Source organism: Lepus europaeus, chromosome 11, assembly GCF_033115175.1.
Source record: "Lepus europaeus isolate LE1 chromosome 11, mLepTim1.pri, whole genome shotgun sequence".
NCBI classification, from domain to species: Eukaryota; Metazoa; Chordata; class Mammalia; order Lagomorpha; family Leporidae; genus Lepus; species Lepus europaeus.
The window spans coordinates 84,312,538-84,331,312 of record NC_084837.1 but is presented as its reverse complement, the minus strand read 5'-3'; the positions used below and the strand labels follow the sequence as shown (position 1 = coordinate 84,331,312).

Below are 18,775 nucleotides of genomic sequence, written 5' to 3'. Positions count from 1 at the left end.
AGGACACTGGAATCAAGTAAAGCTACAGATGACTGCTTCGTTGTTGACTTTTTTTTAACAACTCAATCTATATATTTTGGTCATTTCCCCACAATAAGCACAAAAGGAAGTAACTCAGGAAACAATGAATTTCCTCCTCAAGACATGGGCTGGGAATTTTCCTTACCAACAGGGAATTGACATCCCAAGACGTTTATTTAGAAGACCAAAATTATGTTACTGTTGGCCAAGAGGCAAAACACATTTTTTCCCTTCCTTGTAGAAGGAATGCTTTAATGGCTTTGAATTTCAACAAAAAATAAATATATACATCTCCCTTCCTGCACCTACCCCCACCATGTCTAAATCAAAAATCCTAGGCACTGCACTGATTGTTTTTCCAAGTTAGCACACCTCAGCTGTGCTCCTCTTTCACATTTCCCTACACTGCCTTGTGTCACTCCAGTCCTCAGAGGCATTGAGAACTGACCATTTGACACCTTACTCCACAGATGGACAGTAAGCCATGGTAGAAGTCAATAAAACAGCATAGCCATAGATCACCAACAGAAGCCACAGTCAGAAAACACATACGGAGCAATGAAACAATCAACATTCAGATACAGAAACTAGAATTCCTTAGAAACAGACCCAAGTACATGCATTGAACTCTAGGAAGCCTTGAGAAGATACTTGATAGATGCTGTTGGTTCGCTAGTTAGGAAGAAGAAAAATCTAGGTCTCTCTCTCTCTCAGCACAAATTCAACTTAGAATCCTGTGAGTACCAGAAGAATATACCCGAGCAGTTTAATAATAGAGGAAGAGGGCCGGCGCCGCGGCTCAATAGGCTAATCCTCTGCTTTGCGGCGCCGGCACACCGGGTTCTAGTCCCGGTCGGGGCGCCGGATTCTTTCCCGGTTGCCCCTCTTCCAGGCCAGCTCTCTGCACTCTCAGGAGTGCAGAGGAGGATGGCCCAAGTGCTTGGGCCCTGCACCCCATGGGAGACCAGGAGAAGCACCTGGCTCCTGCCTTCGGATCAGCGCGGTGCGCCGGTTGCAGCGTGCCAGCCACGGCGGCCATTGGAGGGTGAACCAACGGTATAAGGAAGACCTTTCTCTCTGTCTCTCTCTCTCACTGTCCACTCTGCCTGTCCAAATAAATAAATAAATAAATAATAGAGGCAGAGGAGAAGTCCTTATAAGCAGCACACCAAAATCTTAAACTATCGAAGACTGAGGCATTTGGCTATCTACATTTTTTGAAAACTCTAAAATAAATAAATGGTACAATTAAAATACACATAATAAAGAATACTGAGGGGTGAGTACTTGGCTTAGAAGTTAATACTCAAGTTAGGACATTAGCATCCACACCATCAGGCAGGTGATGGATCAAGTACTTGGGTTCCTGCCACCTACATGGCAGGCCTGGATTGCACTCCAGCTCCAGGCTCTGCGCCCGACCCAGACCCAGCTACTGTGGGCATTTGGGTACTGAACCCAGTGGATGGAGCATTCTCTCTTCCTTTCCTCCCCCCCTCCTCCTTCTCTCTCTGTTTCTCTTCCTCACAAATAAATTTCTTTAAAAAACACTGACACTTTTGTCAAAAGCTAAAATAAACTAAGAAAATTATTTACATGACTCATAAAAAGGCTGTTATCCTTAATTTGCAAAAATGTCTTAAAAACCAGTAAGGAAATTAATATTCCCCTCAAATGGACAGCAAATTAATAAGCCCTGCACAAGTCTTAAGGAATATAATAGCAATGAATATATAAAAAGTTATCAACTATATTATCAATACAAACACATAATCTTAGAAAACAAAGACCTTATTTTTCCCCAATCAGATTAGTAACTATGCCAAAGACTGACAACAGCCAATGTTATGATCACTTTTTTGATGAGAATATAAACTGGGAAAATCAGTCTGTAGTCATTCAGACAACCGCATCAGTGTGGGCACCTGCAGACCACTTGATTCACGAATCCCCTTCCAACAACTCACACACAGTAGGTAAGCAAGGAGTAAGTTATTTACTCTTCTGCTTTCCCAGGCACGTTAACAGGAAGCTGGATCGGAAGTAGAGCACCCCAGACTCATACAGGTACCTATCCGACTTTACCCACTGTGCCACAGCGCCAGACCCTGCATCATTTGTAATAACAGCAGAAAAGAAGGCAAATGACTCTAAAGGCCTGTAAATAGGAGACATATAAGTATACTATACACACACTGAAGAAGATGGACGTCTAGACTTACCATTAGGAAAAGACAGCTATGATAACGTCTGACAATGAAACAAGTAAATAATCACACGTAGACTAAGTCCATGTGTGTGCAGAGAAACGTTAGAAGAATGTTTATTAAAATTCTTAGTAGATCCTGGTTATCAGAATTTTAGATTTCATTTTCCTGTAGTGTTTCAACTTACAGAATGTGTGATTTTTTTTTCTAAAAAAACACAGTGTAACTTTTTAAATCTTGTGTACAAGTTTTCAATAAAATCCGACATAAATTCCTACCCTCCTTCTCTGTCTACTTCCTCTCTTGTTTTATGAGCACATATGCCACATGTGTGCTGGCGCGAATGGCTCCAGGGAGCTCTCCTCCTCACCTCCAGCTCCACCCTGAGGGCCGCCCCATCCCTGCCCTCAGCTCCCTAGGACGTCACTGCAGCCCCCCTGCAGCACCTCCTTTCTGAGGTGTATTGTATGACTCAAGGTAGCTCAGCAAGTCTGTTACCTGTGACCAAAGAAATCCCAGCTAACTCGTTTCTATTCTCCATCTTCTCAACCATCCCATTCCATTTGAAAACAGAGTAGCGAACCTTGTGGTCATATGAAGATTTACTGCACACAACGAATGTTTCTGACTGACCTACAGCTAAAGTAGCTGAAGCAAAAAGCTCAGAGCTAGTAAAAAATTGGCAAAAACACTATTTAAAGACACAGATATAATTATTCCTAACAAGGGGATTGACAAAGAGACTACCTGAAAGAGAATAAAAACAGAGGAGACTTAATTGTCCGCATGGGCCATTCCAATGGGTAAAATATTCACCACTATATGTTTAACAACTTCACCACTTATTTTATTGGGCTACATCATCTACAAAAAGATTGTTTTCTATTGCAATTATAAAATACAGAGACATATCCCATTATGCTCACTTTATCTCCAGCCAACAAATTGATTCTTCTCAGCTCCTTATTTTTAAAGGTTGGGGAGAGTCATGTAATACATGTATCCTCCTAAAACCATAATTATAAGCTTGGTTTAAAAGTCATAATTCTTCACAGATTCACAAATCCTTTCATAGGTGGGCTGGACATAAATTACAAACCTAATTAACCCCCTTCATCTGCTAGTGGTTTCCCCTGCCCCAAAGAAGGGCAGACAAAGGACAAGAACCACCGTCTAATTTCAGAGATGAGCTATCAAGAGACTTGACAGGGACTAAGTGTATCTATGACTACAGGCTACAATCCAGAGACCCCTCCACAGACCACCCAGTGCAGGCTGCTGGCCTCTCTGTTCTGATCCTTCCTTCATGCCAATCAAGTTCACGATAAAGCTGAGAGGCATTAAGATTTTTGAGACAAAGCGTTGCATACAGGGAAGGTGACAGTTCAGTGGTTAACAGAAAAGTGTCTGATTTCACTTCCAACCCAGCTCTCTGCTGGTAGTCTGGGAAAGCAGTAGAAGATGGTCCAAGTCCTTGGACCCCTGCACCCACATGAGAGACCCAGAAGAAGCTCCTGGCTCCTAGCTCTAGATCAGGCCAGGTCTAGCCGTTGCAGCAATTTGGAGAGTAAATTAGCGGATGAAAGACCTCTCTCTCCTCTCTCTTTCTCTCTTTCTCTGCCTCTCTGTAACTCTGCCTTTCAAATAAATAAATCTTAAAAAACAAAGATTGCAACATGCATTCTCAGTTTATAAAAAAAAAAGAAATCTGATTGTGGCTGTACAAGACACTTTACTGTGAGAATTTTATGAATCCTTGTTTTCCATATTTCACTTGGCATAATTCCCACAGGAAGGTGGGTCCAAGTTGAAGGAAATCTGAAGAAGCTGCAGGATGCATAGGATAGAACCTCAGTATGTGTCACAAACCCTAAGTAGTCTGGAACACATTTCATTCAAAGCAGGGGACAGAACAACGTCATACTCATGTTTTACACTAGCACCCACCTGCGCAGCATCAAAATCAGAACACTGGGCACTATCCCAAGCATTGCTACTGCCCAGAGTTAACAGAAGTGCCAGCCCAAGTGGAGAAAATCCCCTACATCTAGCTACAAGCGCACATAATATACCCTGGGCCTGAAGTTACCACTAACATTTGACACTCGAAATCTTAAAACATGAAAAGCAAAGAAATTAATCAAAGAGTTCTATAGTAGCTATGGGAAGAGGCAAAGAGAGAGACAGTCTGAAAGCAAAATCCCCCCAGTGTCCCCCAACTCTGACCACTTGCCCAGGACTTGTCCCATCTGCTTTTGCTGAAATCATGAGAGCATTTTCCTTTGTAGTCCAACAGAGTCCAGCTCTACTGGATCACAACATCTACTAGGCCAAAAGGTCCAAGGGGAATGCCCAATTCTCTGCTCACAGATTCTGCTCAATGACTTAACAGCTACAGGCTTGGTGGTGGGCCAAGGTCAAAGGGAACAATCAAGAACCAGCAGACAGCATCAGCAGTGATATCGCTCACAGATGACAAGCAATATGCTTCCCTGTCTTTTGCAGAGAAAAGAGTGAGACCCTATAGGAAAACTCCAGAAATCCCTTTCTATTCCTCTAAAACTTGCATCCTGAGAGCAAAGAGGTATTATGTGCAAAACAGATTCTCAGCGGAAATACAAAAGATGTCAGCTCCAGCAAACTATAGGAATTTCTCTAATGCAGAGCATTTCGGATGCTTTAAAAGTGCTAATGTCGACTCTGAGAAGGGCTCCAACCTTATCTGCACACAGATTTCTTTCTCTCTCTGGTCCAAATGCCCCCACAACGCTTTGGAAAATAATGTTTCAATTTGTTCTTTCGTGTAGATGACTGCTGAAGGGGCACTAGACCACTATACTCACAATTCAATAACAAGGAGAATGATCATTTAGTGGTGCAGATAATCTTAATACAAAACAGCGTGGAACATGTGCTCTCTAAGAGGACAACTGAGTGCTATCCTGCGCTACAGGGCTCAGTACATGTAACACTTTTCATAACAAAAATCAGACATGCAGAGAATTCCTTGCTCTTCTGTAATTCTCTTAAAATTTTACAAACACTTACAATAAAAATAAATTCCATCTATCTATCTGCCTAATGTAAACTCCACCAGAACAAAGGACTCTGCTTGGTACAGTGCCACATCCCCAGTACTTCAATGGACCAAGTACAAGGATGTTCCATACATTTTGGCCTTATGAACACACGAGTAAGAATGAAGAAATAAACTATTCTTACATCTATCACTAGGCACAATATTGTGGCATAGTGGGTGAAGCTGCCTCCTGCAATGCCAGGATCCCATATGAACACCAGTTCCAGTCCCAGATACTCCACTTCTGATCCAGCTCCCTGTAAATGCATCTGAGAAAGCAGAAGATGGCCCAAGTACTTGGACCCCTGCCGCCACCGTGGAAGACCAGGATGGAGTTTTAGGCTCCCGGCTTCTGTTGCAGCCATTTAGGGAGTGAACCAGAGGATGGGAGATCCCTTTCTCTGTTTTCCCTTCCCTCTAACTCTGCCTTTCAACCACATTAAAAAAAAAAAAAAAAAAAAAAAAAAAACTTTAAAAAAAAATGTATCTTTTAACCTGTTATTTCCTGAACTGGCCGAAACATCCATCCCATAGTTGTATGTTTTAAATTAACTTAGAAATGCTTCCTCTAAATTTTTTTATTTCTCTTTTCTTAAGAACTTTTCTTTCTCCCATTTTAATCCCAGCATAGTCTTCCACTCTTTGCAAGGCCCAGGACAAAAAGGAAGAGAATGGAGAAAGTATTTTTCCTTATGACTTTTGAGCAAGAACAAACTTTCTGTCTAGACCAACCACCTTATTAAGTGTATCACTGCAGCCCATTGTTTCCAATAAAAGCCTAATTAACTAACATTCAAATGATGAGGAATTTTCAATTAATCAGAGTTATACAGAGGATCTCCTCTGAGAGAAGAGAGAAAAAACACATTCGTCTTTTTAGAAGAGGCTACTCCACAAAAGTCAGCACCACTGATGTGCTGGGGAAAAAAAAAGAAAAAACCAGCAACTCAGCATGGAGTACAGATATCAAGAAATATCTGACACTACTAATTTACAGTTAATATTCTGAACATCATGTTTAAACTGGGATGTTCCAGCACCTCCAAATGAACAAATACAAACTTCAATGTTTTTGTTCAACTCAATTAACTATGATAAAATCTGGCAATGCATTTTAGAAAAACACAAATTTTTTTTATGGCAGAAGAAGAGCAAAAAGCAGGAAAATAGTTCCTAATGTTTCCTAAGTCATTCAGAAAATGATAACTTTGAGATTTTTAACTCACATTTTTTTTTTATTTGACAGGTAGAGTTATAGACAGAGAGCGAGACAGAGAGAAAGGTCTTCCTTCCAAATGGCCACTACGGCTGGCACTGTGCTGATCCGAAGCCAGGAGCCAGGTGCTTCTTCCTGGTCTCCCACGCGGGTGCAGGTGCCCAAGCACTTGGGCCATCCTCCACTGCCCTCCTGGGCCACAGCAGAGAGCTGGACTGGAAAAGTGGCAGCCGGGACTAGAACCTGGCACCCATATGGGATGCTGGTGCCTCAGGCAGAGGATTAACCAAGTGAGCCATGGCGCCAGCCCCAGAAAATAATAATTTGACCCTTCCGTACCCCCAGTCCTCACAGGAAGCAGGGAGGGGCCAGGGCATTCCTAACAGGCAATTCCAGCTTCTGGCTGGGCTCTAGGCTTCTCTACTACAGCAGTGCTGCCCAGTTCGTGGCTTGCCAGCCTCCCTGCACCACCAGGGTAAACCAGCCAGGACACTCATTTGAGTTGGGTCCTCGATCCCACAAAATCCAGGCTAAACTCTCAGGCTGCAGGCTTTGCTGTGCCTATCTCCTCACCTCCAGCATAACCTGCTCTGGATGTCTGTGCTCTGGCACCACTGCCCCATGCCCTGCACCCGCTGAGCTGCTTCCCCTAACAGGCCTTTGACGTCCACTCCTCCAACCCTGAACAGCCTTCCCATGCCTGCACTCATCCCACTGCTCATCGAGGTACACCTGCTATGGACAACTTCATTGACTGGATCCTTCATTTCTGTACACTGAAATCATCTAATCAGGCAACTACATTCCTTACTAGCTCATGGGTTCCTGGAGGGCAACAACTGTGGCTTCTCCCATTTTTCTATCTTCAGTTCAAAGCCCAGTTCCTAAAACACAGTAAGTGCTCACAAACTGTCTGAAGAAGTTACAAACGTTATCTGTAGGAGTAGTATCTGCAAGGAAGCAGGACAGGCATAGGGGTCCTCAAGATGCTAGGATATAGCTCTGAGTTGAGATGGAGTCAGGCATGTGTGTGTGCACACACACGCGTGTGCGCTCATGCAGACACACAGGCACTAGGCTTCAAGGTCCCAGCTAAGACTCTCCTTTGCCTCCCAGTCTCCAGGACTGGGCAGTGATTCACACCCTTCTTCCACAAACCTGAGGTTTGGCTTGCTTTCTGTTAAGGAAATATACCCTTCCATATTTATGCCTTCTTTCTAATCTCCAGAGCAAACATGGCTTTCTGAGGTATAACAACTGGAGACTGGAAAAGAAAGACTTCTCCCTGTAAACTCTTCCCCATCCTTAAACCCTAGGGCACACCTGTTATTCACTCACGTACTTCTCTGGGAGAACACAAGTCATATCAGAGCACTAATGGTAGAAGCTGGCACACATGGATCCTGGCGTGCCGCTTAGCATCCACTGAGTGAGAACGTTGTACAGAGGGTGGTTTGCAGTGAGAAGTTGCACTGCAGAAAGCAAGAAGGCAGAGTGTACAGTGGCATCACCAAGGACGGGGAAAACAAGGCAGCAAGTCACCAAAAGACATTGAGGAAATTGAACGCATTTACCAAGCGAAAGCAGTCAGTCTGAAAAGGTTACTTAAAGTAGGATTCCAGATAGGTGATAGCCCAGAAAAGTCTCAATGATGAGACAGTAAAGAGACCCACAGCCACCCCGGGCTAGGGGGAAAAAGTGATTAAGCAGATATCAAAGCACAGATAGGGCCGTGAAACTGTTCTACAATGGTGGACACGTGTCCTCAGACACATGGAATGGTGGGCACACATCCTTATATATTTGTCCAAACTCACAGAATGTACAACACCAAGAATAACCCTCCTGTGAACTATAGACTTTAGATGACAAGGACATGCCAACAAAGATTGAGGCACTAACAAATGTGGCACTCTGGGGCATGATGCTGATCAGGCTGCGTGTGTGGTGGCTGAAGTACATGCGTGGGATACTGATCGTGGGAGGAGGGACGATGGAAGCACATGTATGGGATGCTGATAGTGGGGGAGGCTGTGTTGTGGGAGACTGAAGTACATGTATGGGATCTCTCTGTATTTTTCACTCAAATTTGTTGTGAACCCAAAATTGCTCCACAAAACCAAGTCTACTAAAATATACATTTTTAAAAATGCATACAGAGAAAGAATATGTGGTGTTGCAGATGCCCCCAGGGTACCCTCATATAGAGTCCCTTACCATTGCAGGTCAACTATGGAGAAAGGTCAAGAGTGACACAAGTTGGCTCAGCTCTGGAAGCAGCGATGCGGGGGCCCCAACTGGAGATCATCTGCATCTACCCAAGCACACAGGTGAAACAGGGGCTGCACAGGCACAGCTCCATGTTAGAGCTGACCCTGGGAAGGTGCACCCTCCACTGGCACTACCATAACACCCTGACACTGAACAAGAGGGACACTCCTCCACACTAATAGCCCAGGAATAGCTTCTTTTAGTGAAACAATCCAGTGCAAGGATATTAAGACAACCTGACTTCCTGAAGTGGCAAAACATCTAGTTTTCCCGAGCACCTGTGGGGCTACAGCTAGAAGATGTAGAGACACATACCTAGGATCACCCACAACCACAGAATCCCCCAGCCCTCAGAGCCTGCCTGCCTGGCTGCTGGGAGCCGATGCACCACAACATCAAGCCAAAGGAACAAAGAGTCAAAGTGCACTGTGAAATTTCTCTCGCCCCTTAGCCACCTGAGATACAGATCATGAACCAGAAGATGGGGTCATCCCAGAAGATGGTTTGGCTAAACAAGACCAAATCAGATGCTCAGGTATACATAATGTGGAAATCATGGACTCTTCCCTTTGATAAATAAGAACCTGTCACCTCTTGGCTCTGATTAGTAACTATTGTAACCCTCAAAGCACATCTTTCAAAAGCAATTTCGCTGCCCTACAATCGCCTAGCACAAGAAACCCAGTCTTCATAAATTGCCTGCCTATTTTCCAGAAAGCAAAAATCCCTCTTCTCTTTCCTCACATAGACAGCAATTCTCTGCATATTGATTAAGGTCCATGTCATTCAAAACTCAAATGCCCACCTCCAGTAAACTGTACTAGTGTACGTCCTCCTCCCCTCAGTATACCCATCACCCTTGTGTCACTTCCCTCCTGTCCCTGAGTTGTCACTAAGTCTCTTCCCTTACTTTTGGCACTCTGAATTTTCATAGGCCTTACAGGTTTCTCTAATTTGTTAATTCATGATATTATGTTGTATTCTTTCTAACATCTGTTCCACACACAGGGTTATAAGACTACAGCAAATAAGGGACACTGCCGGGTCACCCAGGCCAGGGCATCACATTCCCTGTCACACATGCTGAGAGTTTAAGCACAGCTCGGGTGGCTGGCTCCTCTCTGACAGGCAGCTGGGAGGTCTCCTGGCATACACAGGCTGATGCAAAGGCCACAAGAGCCAACACACCTGCAACCAACAGACTTCCTTCTGCTTCCTGCTTGCAGGAACCTCTTGGTTCTCAAACTAGAACAAAATCTCTGTCAAAGGGGAAGGCGCTTGGCACAATGGTTAACATACCACTTGGGATACCCACAATCCTGCCTGGGACTGTGTGCCACCTGTTTCTAATTCCAGCTTCCTGCTAATGCACACCTTGAGAGGCAGCAGTGACAGCTCAAGTACTTGGGTCTGGACTGAATTTCAGGCATCTGGCCCAGCACTGACTATTACAGGTATTTGGGAAGTGAATCACCTGGTGGAAGATCCCTCCTTTTTTATTAAAAATAAACAAATAAAACAAATATATAAATAAACAGATAAAACAAATATATAAGTAAACAAATAAAACAAATATAAAAATAAACAAACTATGACAGCAGGATCAGGTCTCCTCTCCTGCCTCTCTCTAAGGCATTTTTTTTTTTTTTTGACAGGCAGAGTGGATAGTGAGAGAAAGAGAGAGACAGAGAGAAAGGTCTTCCTTTGCCGTTGGTTCACCCTCCAATGGCCGCCACAGCCGGCGCGCTGCGGCCGGCGCACCGTGCTGATCCAATGGCAGGAGCCAGGTGCTTATCCTGGTCTCCCATGGGGTGCAGGGCCCAAGCACTTGGGCCACAGCAGAGAGCTGGCCTGGAAGAGGGGCAACTGGACAGAATCCGGTGCCCCGACCGGGACTAGAACCCGGTGTGCCAACACCGCACAGCCTGTTGAGCCATGGTGCCGGCTAAGGCATTTTCAATATGTAGAATATTCAGTAGGAGTCCTCTGTATCTGTTGCTTCTGCATCCATGAATTCAACCAACTGCAGATGAAAAATCGTGTCAATTATTTAAAGTGTGTAAACTATTTTGTTATTATCTGTGAGGAACAGAACAACTACTTATACAGCATTTGCATTGTTTTAGGAATCTGCGGTATTCTAGGGTTATGTAAAACATTTGGGAGGATGTATATAAATTATATGCAAATCCTACACCCTTTCACACAAGGGGCTTGGGTATTTAGGGATCTGGAATCCAAGGGGATTCTTGGACCCAGTTCCATGCATGACTGTTTTTATGTGTTTTTAAGTTTTTTAAAAAATGTATTTGGTAGACAGTTCCTATCTGCTGATTCACTTACCAAATGCCTGCAACAGTTGGAGCCGGAGCTAGAGCCACGGAAACTAATCCTGCAATGGAATGAGTTCTGCCATCACTGCTAATTCCCGGAGTCTGAATTCAGGGGAAGCTGAAGTCAGAAGCCAGAGGAGATATGACTTCTGCTTTAAAAAAGTCTAATTCAGAGTGGCAAAAGTAGGGGAAGAGACTTAGGGTGACAACTCAGGGACAGTAACCCAAATACTCCCATGCGGTATGCATGCATCTTAACCAGCTTTGTAACCAGTAGGCCAAAGGCCCACCTGCATGGATGGTTTTCTACCAGTGTTTTCCAATTCACAGCAGTGACTTGTGGTTAATGAGATTTCAGAATTTATTTTCTTTCCAACCTCATGGGCCAAACAGATATGACTTCTGCTTTACAAAAGTCAAACGTATACAAAACAAAGAAGATGTTATAATGAACCCCTAGATGCCTATCCCTCAGCTTCAAGAGTTGCCAATTCACAGCCAATCTTATTGCATCCACACTGGCTTCTATTTCCTCCTGAACCCTCTCTGGAGACTATTTTGAAGCAATTATCAGATATGATATGGTTCAGACATAAAGGCAGACTTACAGAGAGAGGGAGAGACAGAGAGATCTTCCACCTTCGGTTCACTTCCCAGATGGCCACAATGGCTGGGACTGTGCTATGCCAAAGCCAGGAACTTCATCTTGGTCTCCCACGTGGGTGCAGAGGCCTAAGTACTTGGGCCATCCTTTGCACACAAGCAATTCCCAGGTACACTGGCAGGGAGCTGGAATGGAAGTAGAGCTGCCAGGACTCAAACTGGTACCCATATGGGATGCCAGCATTGCAGGCAGTGGCCTAACCCGCTACACCACAGTGCCAAACTCAAAAAACAAATATTTTATAAAATTATTACTCTTAATCATAAAAAGCACAATAAAGCTGCCTTCACTGAGTCAGGGGGGAAAAAAAAACACAGATTCTATGCTTACCAAATAAAGTTACAGTGATTTTATTTTCTGTCCCTGCTGCACATGGCAAGCACAGGTGACTTAAAGAAAGGCTCAGGAGGCCTGAGTCACGACCCCTGATGGTCCAGGGGCTGGCTGGGTGACCTTGGGCAGGACACCTCCCATCCAAGCTGTCACTCAGGGCAGAGGACAGCCAAACACAGGACCCTGGTGCCCCAGCCGGCCTTCCAGGGCTCTTGGCCTCACAACACAACCAGGCTTTTCTGTTTCCCCTTTTTGTCCTGAATATTTCTATGTCTGTTGTTGCCAGCCCCAGTTTCCCTACCCTGAATAACTTAGCCCCTGCTTGCTCTTTGTCAAAAATAGAATGAATATAATATACTCAAATAGTTAAGTCTTCCCAGGACCACGTTTCCTTCCTGGCACCAGGTTACTTGGGGAGTAAGGAATAATCATCCCATTATCATTCCTCTCTCTCCTCTCCAATCTCTTGAAATGAAAAGCAAAAAATACAAAGTCACGTCCTGCTTGAGTCTCTCCTGGTAGCACAAATGAAAGCAATTCTTGGGCTCCCTCCCTGGCCTTCGAATGAGAAAACCCAATGCCCTCACAAGACTCACCTACTGAAAAGGCACACGCACAGCTGGCCAGAGGCCTCTGGGGAAGGGGCCTCCTTGGAGGGTTCATGCTAACAGTGATGTCATTTTAAAGTCATGTTGGGCCCAATCAGAGTTCAAATATAAACTACTCAAATAATTAGGTAAATTAATCTGCCTCCTGGTGGACTGCGATTCTCTCGCAGCCCCTGGCCACACGCAGCTACTGGGCACCAGAAACGGGGCCATTTCAAAATCAGATGTGTGAGAAGCACCAAGTACATCGCTGAATTCAAAGTCTTAGTGCAATAAATAAATAAATAAATAAAATATCCCCTTAATGCTTTTTAATGCTTTTTAATGCTTTTCAGGTTCATTATATTTTGAGATGGTTAAAGTATCACAATTTTACTCATTTGATGAAGCTACAGAGATTTAAAAATTATACATGCATTTGATGATGTACTTTGAGAATGCTGCTCCTCTAGATTCTAATTCTTTTCACAACATCATAAGCACGCTTCATGTCAGTTACCATAAATAGTCTTAGCTGAACACGACTCTAAAAAATTAATTTACTTGGATTTCTTTGTTGAATTCTTTTGTGTACTTTCCACAATTCCTGCCAATTGTCATTAAGATTTAAATATTAAGTGCCCCAGTAAGACATCCACAGCCACTTAAGCATAAAAAATATTGGATCATGACAACAGACCCTTCCAGATCGAGAGTCAAAATATTTAACGGCTGTGCTACTCCAAAAGCAATTCTGATCCTAAATTTTTAACTTCACAATCAGAATATCACAAAATTATGTCTAACTGCTTTGACATAGGATACCAGAATTTCATTCCACACAGCTGACCAAACACTCAAAGCCACAGTCCCACAAGACACAATAGGGCTGGGCACTCCCCAGTAAGCCCCAGGGCCCCTCACCTGCCTTGCAGTGGTCTGCTGTGGCTGAGATGACAAACATCTGATCATTGAGCCATGTCTGTCCTTTCAAAGGTAAGTCACACACAGGTTACTGCCCGGCCTCTGAAGGTCGAGGGACTCAAGGGTGCTTCCTAGCAGCAGTCTCCTAACGGCCAGCAGGGACCAGAAGGTGGACTCACTTGGTTTAAAAATAAATAAATAAAGTGACTCCATGGAAATGGATGAGAAAAACTTCCATTACTTAGCCCAGGGCTACCCAAAGCATGGCCTGCACCAGCCTGCGACTGATCTGCAAGGATGCAAGTACCGCCGTCAAGGATAAACATTTTGGAAACTTTTCTGGCAATGTGACCCAGTAACATACGTAGGTTGCATCTCATTTTTTAAAAGTGTGCCAAACTTTAACACGTTTTCTCCCTCCATCTCATTTTCATTGGATCTTACCGAAGCATATCAACATCTATGAAAACACCAGTTCTTCCTTTAAGGTGAAGCACTGGTGCAGACCAACTCAACACAAGCCAAATTTTCGGGTGCCCTCCTTCTGTAGCATCAAGACAAATGGCCAAAGGAAGATGCCTCTACCTCTCCAGGAGGAAAACCTCACTAGAGTGAGTCGAAGAATGATACCCATGGCATCCAACTAGCATTAGGATCTGTCACCTATCTTTACATCTACAACTAAAATGCCACGGATCATAAACTACACTGAGATCTAATACAGTGTTGATGGGTCCTGATTCTAGAAATACAAAATTATATACAAACTGAAGCTCAAGTCTGAAAGTATTATAACTCATCTAAGCAAACTGTAACATATTGGTAATACACACATGGAAAAAATTCTTTTTATTTGACAGGTAGAGATATAGACAGAGAGAGAGACAGAGAGAAAGGTCTTCCTTCTGTTGGTTCATTCCCCAAATGGCCGATATGGCTGGAGCTGTGCCAATCCGAAGCCTGGAGCCAGGTGCTTCTTCCTGGTCTCCCATGCGGGTGCAGGTGCCCAAGCACTTGGGCCATCCTCCACTGCCTTCCTGGGCCACAGCAAAGAGCTGGACTGGAAGAGGAGCAACCGGGACTAGAACCCGGCGCCCATGTGGAATGCTGGCGCCGCAAGGCGGAGGATTAACCAAGTGAGCCACTGCGCCAGCCCCATGGAAAATCTTTTTTTAAAAATCTTTCCAAATCGAGGTTAAAAGCTAATAATTACTAGCAAAATAAGGAGACTATCATTAAGCACCAACTATGTACAAAGTGTTCTTAGAGACACAAAAGTGGAGAGTCCCTCCAGAATCCATAGTCAAGAAGGGAAGATGGACGGCACCCAGAGGAGAAGGGAGTTAAGCAGCCAACAGCTTCCAGTGTCTGCCACTGAGTCTCAAAGCTCCTGAACCCTGCACTAAGAAGGGGCTCCGAGGGGACTCCCCCTCCCTGTCTTTGACCTGAGGTGAAGGCAGTGTGGGAGCACTTGGGTACCTGAGCTCCCATCCCCCTCCAACATGCACCAGCGTTCTCTGTGCCCAGCAGTTTGCCTTCAGTGTCCTCATCTGTAAAATGGAGTGATAAGGCACACGCCCCAGGGTTTCAGGGAGAGCTCTCTGTTGTTCAGAGATTTGGGGATCAGGACAAGCTGTAGACTGAAGGGAAGGAGCAAAAGGAGAGAACATAGCTTAGGGAACAAAGAGGCGTCCTGCAGGAAGGAGCCCCTGGAGAGAGGAAAAGGGGCAGTTTCTCCTACCCCAAGTGTTCTTCTCTCAGGCTGGAAGAGCTGCAGGGAGAGGGGCAGGCAGCCAGGCAGGTGGCACCTCAGGGAACTCTGCTATCCCAGCAAACACCGGCGTGTAGGAAGAGGGTGAGAGCATGCACCAGGGGCCCTTAAAAGGAAGCTTGCGGGAAGAGGACCGAGAAGCACGGGCTGTCATGTGAGCTGATGCCCATCTCTGCATCACACAGCGCATTGGGCTGACCTGTACTGCCCGTGTCCACAAGGGCCCTGGGCAAGAACACTGTGGAGCTGGGGTCACTCCAAGGCAACCTAAAAGCACGGGTGCCAGGTGGAGAGCGAGGAAGAAAAGCAGTTCTCACAGGCACACGCCAGCAAGGTCAAGGAGCACGTGCAACCAGGATGGAGAGAAAAAGTCAGCAGGGGCCTAGATGATGGGAAAAGCACACCTGGCTGAGGGTGTGGAGGTGACACCTGGTCAGTGACTGGTAAGGAGGCTTTGGAGAGCCAAAGGGGAGGAGCCACCAGGTCAGGACAGGGGGCAGTATGGCAGGAGGAGGGGACGGACAAGCACAGAAGGCAAGAGAAAGGTGCACACAGACCCTGCCAGGGCATGGGACTTGGGAGGGGGAGGGCCAGGGCCCCTAAGAGTCACCTGCTCAGCAGATGTGAGAAGAGCAGTCCAGCTCACTCTTGCTGCCGCTGGCACACGCAGCAAAGCTGGCCTGACATTTCCACACACTTCCAGAACCCTGGCTGGGACCACAGATGCTGGCATCAAAAAGGCTAATCAGGAGTAGGTTTTTAAAAAAGTTTCAACTAAGGGAAAAAGGGAAAAGAAAAAGGCCAATAGTCACCAAGGACAGGTGTGCGAGGAGGAGCCGGCAGGCAAGCCAAGGCGCCTGCTAGCTGAGCATGTACCTTGAGACACAGCTGTGCCAGTGTCGAGCCATAGCACCTCGAAAAAAGAACACAAGGCAGAGAATCATAGGCAAAGCAAGTGTCTCAGGTTCCTGCCAGTGCCTGCACTGGGCCCAGCAACCTCACATCAGCATATCAGGAGCAAAGCAGAGTAAAGATGACTTCTGGTATCTGTCCTGCTCCCGGGCAGTTTAAGTAATAGAAGGGATCATACAGACTACAAGAGACATAAGAGACGGATCAACTAAATACAATGGATTTTTTAAGATTTATTTATTTTGAAAGTCACAGCAACAGAAAGACAGAGACTGATTGATCTTCCATCTGCTGGTTCACTCCTGAAATGGCTGCCATTGGGCCAAGACTGGGCCAGGTCAAAGCCAGGAGCCAGGAGCGTCATGCAAGTTTCCCACATGAGTGGCAGAGGCTGAAGAACGTGGGCCATTTTCTGTTGCTTTCCCAGGCCATTAGCAGGGAGCTAGATCTGAAGTGGAGCAGCTGGGACATGAATCAGTGGCCATATGGGAAGCCAGCAGTGCAGGTGGCAGGTTTACCTGCTACATCACAATACCCAGCACTCCAGCAATGCATATTTAATATGAATGAATGCTTAGGTGCAACAGTGGCTCATTTATTGTCAGGGTTTTCAGTAATTCCGCTAAAAGCCCCAATCTTCCTGAGTTGCATGTGAAATGTACACAGAAGAGATAACATGACATTGAGGATTTACTTTCAAATAACCACGTGAAGTAAAACAGGTCCAGGACAGTCACAGAAGCTGGGGAGAGCCACACAGGAGCTCAGGATACCATTCCATCTACTTTGGCAGGGGTTTGCGATTTCAAAAAACCCAACATCAGCCAAAATCAAAGGGCAGGCAACACATAGAGGTAGTTTGCTTGTAACCTGCGTTGGGATGACAAGACTACAACTGACTCTCAACCCTCAAAGCAAGCTTTTGAAAGTGCTAAAGAAAAAGCTGCAGGCTTTAAAGGCAGATGGACACTTCCACAGAGAGCGAGTCTTTTAAGTTTTCAAGAGAGAGAAGACTGGTGGGCTGGACACCAGTGCAGTCACGCTTGAGAAGCCCCAGGAACTGCATCTGCCCACACAGCGTGTCACCCCGACACCACAGTTCAGCGCCTTCCCCTCCGGGGCCACCTGGAGAGTCTGACGGACTCACTGCCGTCACGCTCTGATGCCCGGCTGAGGAACAGAGCAGCCGCACAGCGCCAGGTGTCAGGCCTGTCTCCCCAGCACCCTCCGTGTGTCTGGCACTCCCACAGCGGAACCACCAGAGGAATGGCAATGGCCTGGAAAGGGAAGCAGCTCTAACACCTGCTCTGAAAGTCAACACCAGCAGTAGGTATTTGGTCTGACAATGAAGACTCCACTTAGGACACCTGTGCCCCACATACCAGGGCCTGGGTTCTATGCCCAGCTCCAGCTCCTGACTCCAGCTTCCTGCTAACGCAGACCCTGGATGGCAACAGTGATGGCTCAGGTACTTGGGACCCTGCCACCCATGCCAGGCCGTAGAAGGATTTCATGGTTCCCAACTTCCGTCCAGCCCAGTCCTGACCACTGCAAGCATGTGGGTGGTAAACCAGAGGTGATGGAAAAACCTCTCTCTGCTTCTTGATTTTAAGAAGAAAAGTAGTAGTGCTAAGGTTCAGACACACAATACCACGCCTATCAAACCCATATAGGTGCACAGACTCTCCTTCCATCTCTAAACTGAGTCCTCCACCATCACACGTACCACATTAGGGAGGACTGGCTAAAGTCAGTGCTTCTCATCCAGGATGGTCTTGTTCCCAGGGGACATTAGGTGTTATCCACAAATAACTGGTGAGGAGTGCTACTGGCACCCCATAGCCCAGCCCAAGGACCTTGCTAAATGTCCTCCAATGCACAAGACAGCCCCAAACAACGAAGACGTAGTTAGCCTAAAATATCAGGAGCTATAAGGAGGAATCCTGGATTAAGCAACTACATTAAAGACTTGTTCAGAGGAGGAGGGAGAGAGAGACAGAAAGAAAGGGAGTAAAGAGAGTAAAGGGAGTAAAGGATGGCCACTGCCTTTTAGAGATCATTTATTTTTCTACTAGTACTTTTTAAGCAGACATGGCATTTGATGCCAAACCCTCTGCTGCAGCTCCTACTCTGTCCCCTAGCACAAGAGGGTCCTAACACTTGAGAAACTACCAGTGCCAAGATCAATATTTGCTTTTGTCCAACGGTCATGTTTACCCAAGATTATCCTGCTCTTGGTGAACTGGAAACCAAATGGCGATTGACACACTTGGACCAGAGCCCTAGGACACCCTGGTACCCTCTCCTCTGGGAGGTGAGGAAGGAACAGGGCCTAAGGACAGTCACTGAAAACCACCTATGCTTTTGGATGTAGCCACTTTAAAACTTCTTTGTAGCACAGTCCTCAACAAGGCAATCCTGCAACATTTCTATGGCCCTGGGAGTCTAAACAAGGGC

The 18,775-nt window shown here is 45.7% G+C and overlaps 1 protein-coding gene across 5 annotated transcripts in view; it reads right to left on the bottom strand.

Moving 5' to 3' along the window:
* The window catches only part of TLN2 (talin 2), a 481,872-nt gene that overhangs the window by 274,162 nt on the left and 188,935 nt on the right, over positions 1-18,775 (bottom strand). The gene's annotated exons all lie outside the window — the stretch shown is intronic.